General features: G+C 41.4%; 1 protein-coding gene across 5 annotated transcripts in view; it reads right to left on the reverse strand.

The window, feature by feature from the left end:
• The window catches only part of SLC35F5 (solute carrier family 35 member F5), a 36846-nt gene extending 31586 nt beyond the window's left edge, over positions 1–5260 (reverse strand). For 2 of the 5 annotated variants that reach the window (XM_058194305.1, XM_058194324.1), the window contains exon 1: positions 5094–5259. The gene's annotated coding sequence lies outside the window, so the exon portion shown is untranslated. Of the gene's footprint in view, positions 1–5058 lie in introns of all 5 variants that reach the window. The other 3 variants (XM_058194334.1, XM_058194313.1, XM_058194344.1) reach the window with 3 other exon arrangements.
• Between the last annotated feature and the right edge of the window lie 740 nt (positions 5261–6000).

Consider the following 6000-nt stretch of genomic DNA (forward strand, 5'->3'; position numbering starts at 1 on the left):
CTGTGCTTGGACTACAGATGGATAAAATGTCTTATTTCCTTAGGTTTCAAAATTTGGAAGAAGTGGACCAAGAAGACTTGAGAGATGTTGTGACTAAATTGTTGGGAGAATTTCTTGGGAGAGGTGTTGATTTCATGAATTGGGATGTGGATCGAGTTTATTTTTAATATGCACGCATATGCAGTTCCCAGAGAGGTTCATGTCAAATTTGTGAGAAGAGAGACGAGAGATGAAATTCTTAGAAAACATAGGAGTGGGGCACTGATTTACAGGGCAGGGAGATAGCCATTCTGAGGCAGATTCCCAGACAGGTACGTGAAAAAGAAAGAAATATTATTTTTGTCAAGCAAATTGTACCAGAAGGAGTGGGCTTCAGATGGCTGATGCCAGAGGATTGATGATTTTCCGGGAGGGCATTACGAAAAAATCAGTACAATTGGAGGCTACGGCCTATGTGGAGGAACACAAAGCCCTCCTGGAATCAGATGATCCAGGAATTGAAGAAGGGAGGTTATAGATCATGGGCGGAGCGGCTGCCGCTGTTATGCCCTGGAGTTGGGTCAGGCTGAACCCAGAGTTCTGAGATCCAAAACTAGGAAGTGATAAAGATATTTGGGATTGTGTTGGTTTTCCTTATTCTCTTTTGTACGATATTCTGTTTATTCTTGACTCTTCTTTATTACGTTTTTAAAATTTGTAAATTTAGCTACTTCGTGTCACCTGCTTGCCATATGGCTGTTGTATGTGTTAAAAAATTTGAGTAAAATTCTTATTTTAGATAAGAAAACTGAAAATTTACCATACCTGATATGTATTTGTATAAACCTTTTTTGACTAATAAAAACTTTTTGAATAAAAAACAAATGCTTTGAAATTGGCATAAAGCATAATGCTGAAGCTAGATGCCTGGCCTCTCTTTCAGCTCAAGCTAATGTTGTACCTTGATGAACGTATCTTTTCTTTTATGTACACTGAGAGCATATGCACCAAGACAAATTCCTTGTGTGTCCAATCACACTTGGCCAATAAAATTCTATTCTATTCTAAAATAGCCATTGAATGCAATATCAAGCTACCAGAGAGAAATGCCCACAGCAGCTGGGGAAATCCCAGGCCATAACTGTATTCTTACCAAGACTGTTAGTGAGCTATTGCAGATCATTCATACAACAAGAGTACACAACTGTAATCGGAAGAACTATAAAGTAAGATTATGAATGTTAGTATTGAAAATAGAGACGTACATAACTATAATTACAATAATCAACAAACATGTAAATAAGCTAATGAAAGAAGAAACAGTTAAAGCTTTTTGATTATATTATTATTGCTATTATATTATTATTGTTATTAGTTTGTGTGTTAATATTTAATATCACTCTTTCTTTGGTCTCTTTTATTTGTAAATGGTATACCCTGACAATGCACTGAATTAATGTTCCTCATAATGGTGGGAAGTATTCTCGGGAAAGATAGGAAAAGAAATTTGGACTACATGCCAAGAGTATATATTTCCAGCAGGTTCACCAAGGTGTGAGGTTATCCCAGCTCTCCTGCTAAACCAAATGTGCACCTATATTGGGAAACAATGATACAGGAAGATGCTGGAGGTAGATGGCAAAGTGGCAAAGATAGCAATTCACTCTGCACTGGAAAAGGCAATAGTAAATAATCCCTGTACTTTTAGCAAGAAACTACATCTTTAGTGGTATCATATCGCAAGATCTCAAATGGACAGCTAACATCAAAAACATCATTAAAAAAGGACAACAAAGAATGTTCTTTCTGCGCCAACTCAGTAAGCTCAAACTGCCCAAGGAGCTGCTGATCCAATTTTACAGAGGAATTATTGAGTCTGTCATTTGCACCTCTATAACTGTCTGGTTCGGTTCTACAACCCAACAAGAAAAACACAGACTTCAGAGGATAATTAGAACTGCAGAAAAAATAATTGCTACCAACCTGCCTTCCCTTGAGGACCTGTATACTGCACGAATCAAGAAGAGGGTCGTGAAAATATTTGCAGATCCCTCGCATCCTGGACATAAACTGTTTCAACTCCTACCCTCAAAACGACGCTATAGAGCACTGCACACCAGAACAACTAGACACAAGAACAGTTTTTTCCCGAAGGCCATCACTCTGCTAAACAAATAATTCCATCAACACTGTCAGACTATTTACTGAATCTGCACTACTATTAATCATTTCATAGTTCCCATCACCAATCTCTTTCCACTTATGACTGTATGACTATAACTTGTTGCTGGCAATCCTTATGATTTATATTGATATATTGACCATGTGTTGTAAATGTTGTACCTTGATGAACGTATCTTTTCTTTTATGTACACGGAGAGCATATGCACCAAGACAAATTCCTTGTGTGTCCAATCACACTTGGCCAATAAAATTCTATTCTATTCTATTTTCTTGCTAAAAGAAAACATAAAATTGATTATATAGTGTTGGATGTTGGGCCCCTCAGGTTAGATGACATGACTGAGGAAGAGCCGAGTTCTAATGGTGTTTATGATGTGTCTAAATTAAAGTCTTTGGGATGTCTATTTCCTGAAGTTGTCATGCAGGAAAATACCAAGCTGCAAAGACAGGATTACACTAGGAACACGAAACATAAGATACATGAACCTAGGAAAATTAGACACAAACTTGAAATAAAACAACTACAGATGGATATCTAAGGCATCAGTGAATGAAATAGATTAGAATTGGACAATTTCACTCAGAAGATTATACTGTTTTCTGCTTAGGATATGAAACACAAAGAAAGAACAGCACTGTTTTATAGTTAGGAAGGGTGTAGCAAGAAAAATATTTGGCTACAATGCAATCAATGACTGAATAATATCAGAGTTCATGGACAATATGAATTTCACATGATAGCAAAATAAGCGTAGGATCATCCAAAACAGATTAGAGCCTTACATAGAAAAGGAGATGCCAGATGTTCAAGTTGGGTTTAGAAAAGGCTGAGGAAAACAAGACATTATTGCTGATGTATCCTGGACAACTCAGAAAGCTAAAAAAATAACAAATTACTGTATGTTCATTGATTATAGAAAGATCTTAGATGGTGTCAATCACATCAAGCTGTGGAACATACTTAGGGAAATAGAAACCTCAAATCAGCTTGTTTTCCTCATGCAAAATCTATCTACTACACAGATTGGGGAGCCAAAGTATGGCTACATAACATGGTGAAACAGGCTGACTTCAAGTTAGCAAATGAGAGAAGGCTGAACACTCTTCTCTTGTATACTCAACCTATATGCTCAATATATATTAAGCAAAGATTACTGAAAGAAAATCAGTATGATTTTAAAACTGAAGGAAAAAACATGAATAACCTGTGGTTTTTCATGTTACACTGAGGTGCAGTATGCTGAAGATACTATTGTTCTCAGATAGACAAAAAGGCAAAGAATCTGCAAACTTTAGTAACAAGTCAAGGAGAAAGTGAAAAATGAGATTCAAATTAAACATAAAGCAGATTAAACTAATGACAACAGGTAGAACAACAAACTTTAGAACTACCAATGAAGCTATGGAAATGGGAAATATCTTCTGCCTTTTAGGATCTTTTACCAGCAGTAAAAGAACAAGCACTCAAGAAATACACCCTAGACTACCATGTGGTAGAGTAGCCATGAAGGCTTTGGAAAAGATATTGGGATGCGATGATGTGTCTATATCTACAAAGATCAGAATTGTGCGAGCCATGGTTATTCCCCCTAACTCTATGGAAGCCAAAGTTGGACTTTGAAAAAGCAGGACAGAAAAAGTATTGATGCTCCGGAAATCTGATATTAAACAATGCTCTGAATACTGTGGGTGGCCAAGTAAACAAACTAACTCCAGAGTTCTCATTCAAAATACAAATGACCAGGTTCAAATTATTTTACAATTGAGTTAAAGTTTTGCAAGATGTTATTTATAATATCTTGGAACTGCACCTTGAAGGGTTTTAAAGTTTGAAGTAGTCTGAACTGGGCCCAGAAGCCCAGTGGCAACCCTTTAGAATAATTTCAAAATAAGTGTTATCCTAGCTTGCCAGAGTAATCCAGCCAGGAGTCTAAGCAACTGTAGCTTCTCCAAAGATAGCCCCATAATCAACTGGTGAGAAAGAGTTGGGTGACCAAGACTGCACCAGCCAGATTTGAGCAAAGGTTTGTCTGATTTCCATTTACTTTTCAAAGCAGAAACCACGGAGCCAGACAAACTCCCCAAATTAAAACGATCTCCTTAAAGAGTTTTCTATATCACTCTGTTCAGATTACTGTAGCCTAGATACCCGAGGCTCTATGCAGAGGAACCAAACTTGCAACATGTGCCCCTTTTCCTTCAACCAACATTTTGCAAACTACCTTTCCTTACACTGCCTTCACTTTCTACAGGTCTAGTTAGCAGATTTTGAGCCTGTCATTCTTCCCCGCCCCCCTCAAAAATAAAAATAAAAATAACCCAGTTTGCCAAAAGTCTGCTGTCCACCTCTGCTTTAACACATTAAGAACGAACTTGGAAACTTCTCCCACCCACACGCTCTTCGCGGCCAAAGAGGAAGTACATATAGACTTTTACACACACACGGACACACAAACGTCAAACCAAGCTAGTTTCTGACTCCTCCGCGGGACGGCTTGAAATTGGCAAGGAGAAATCCAGACCAAGCGCGGTGGGGCGTACACGATTGTTTTGACAGGACACGAAGAATAATATTAGCGCGCGAGTGGGGGGGGGATCCACGCGGGGCCGGGGGCAGAGCTGGCGGTGTGTAAAAAAAAAAAAAAAAGTTCGTTTGCTCAGCTCCCTTGAGGTTCGCGGAGCTCGTCTCGCCTCCTTTCCTAACTTGTTCCCCTTCCAGCCTTTTGCTTCAGCCCGGCTGCCACAGCTGCAGCTCCGAAAGCGCTTCGAGTCGGGCGGCTTTCCTGCCAAAATTCTGGCGGGAGCTTGACAGGGAAGCGGCTGGAGAGACCCCCCAGCGTTCTTTTCACCCGGTGCTCCGGGGAGCTCAGCAAAATGCGCAGCCCAGCAGAGTACCTCTCAGCAAAATGCGGTTTGACCCAGCGGAGTACCTCTCCGTCCTATGCGTGAATCTCCCTGGCTCGCTTGCTCGACCGGAGTCCCGTTTCCCAAAGATGGTGGCCAACCCCTCTCCTCTGCCCCGCTCTCGCCGTCCCAGCTGACTCGGCCGAGGACTCGGCTGGTTGCCTGGGCCGAAGTGAATCGACGGCCGAAAGGAGGAGCCACTCGCTCAGGCTGTTCATCGAGTCGCTCGGAGCTCTATTGGCGGCCCTGTGTCGGATTTCTCCGCCCTTACCCACCCACCCGCCGCCTCCCCACCCTCGGCCTTCTCGAGGCTGTTGGGCGCGCGCTCCCGTCTTGCTTGCTTGCCTCGCCCGTGGACAGCAATGGAAAGATTGGGCGTTGAGGACGGGGAGGGGCGAGGCGAGGGAGGGGGTAGGAGGGTAGGAGTACACGGGAGGGTAGTAAGGAAGGGGTGGGGAGGAGAGGAACTGTCTTTTGGAGAAATCTTTACATTAAAAAAAAAAAGGAATGACGGACGTGGGGGAAAATGAGAGCTACTATGAGAGCTGCCAAAAAAGAAAAGCCAACATAGTCCTAGGGTGCATAAACAGAGGGATAGAATCAAGATCACGTGAAGTGTCAATACCACTTTATCGTGCCTTGGTAAGGCCACACTTGGAATACTGTGTCCAGTTTTGGTCACCAGGATATGTAAAAAAAGACCTTGAGACTCTGCAGAGAAGAGCAACACAGTATTGGGGAACTGGAAGCTAAAACATATAAAGAACGGCTGCTGGACTTGGGTATGTCTAGTTTAATGAAAAGAAGGACTAGGGGAGACATGATAGCAGTGGTCTTATATCTCGGGGCTGCCACAAAGAAGAGGGAGTCAAGCTATTTTCCAAAGCACTTAAAGGCAGGACAAGAAACAATGGATGGAAACTATTCAAGGAG

The sequence above is a fragment of the Ahaetulla prasina genome, chromosome 1, assembly GCF_028640845.1.
Source record: "Ahaetulla prasina isolate Xishuangbanna chromosome 1, ASM2864084v1, whole genome shotgun sequence".
In the NCBI taxonomy this organism is placed as follows: domain Eukaryota; kingdom Metazoa; phylum Chordata; class Lepidosauria; order Squamata; family Colubridae; genus Ahaetulla; species Ahaetulla prasina.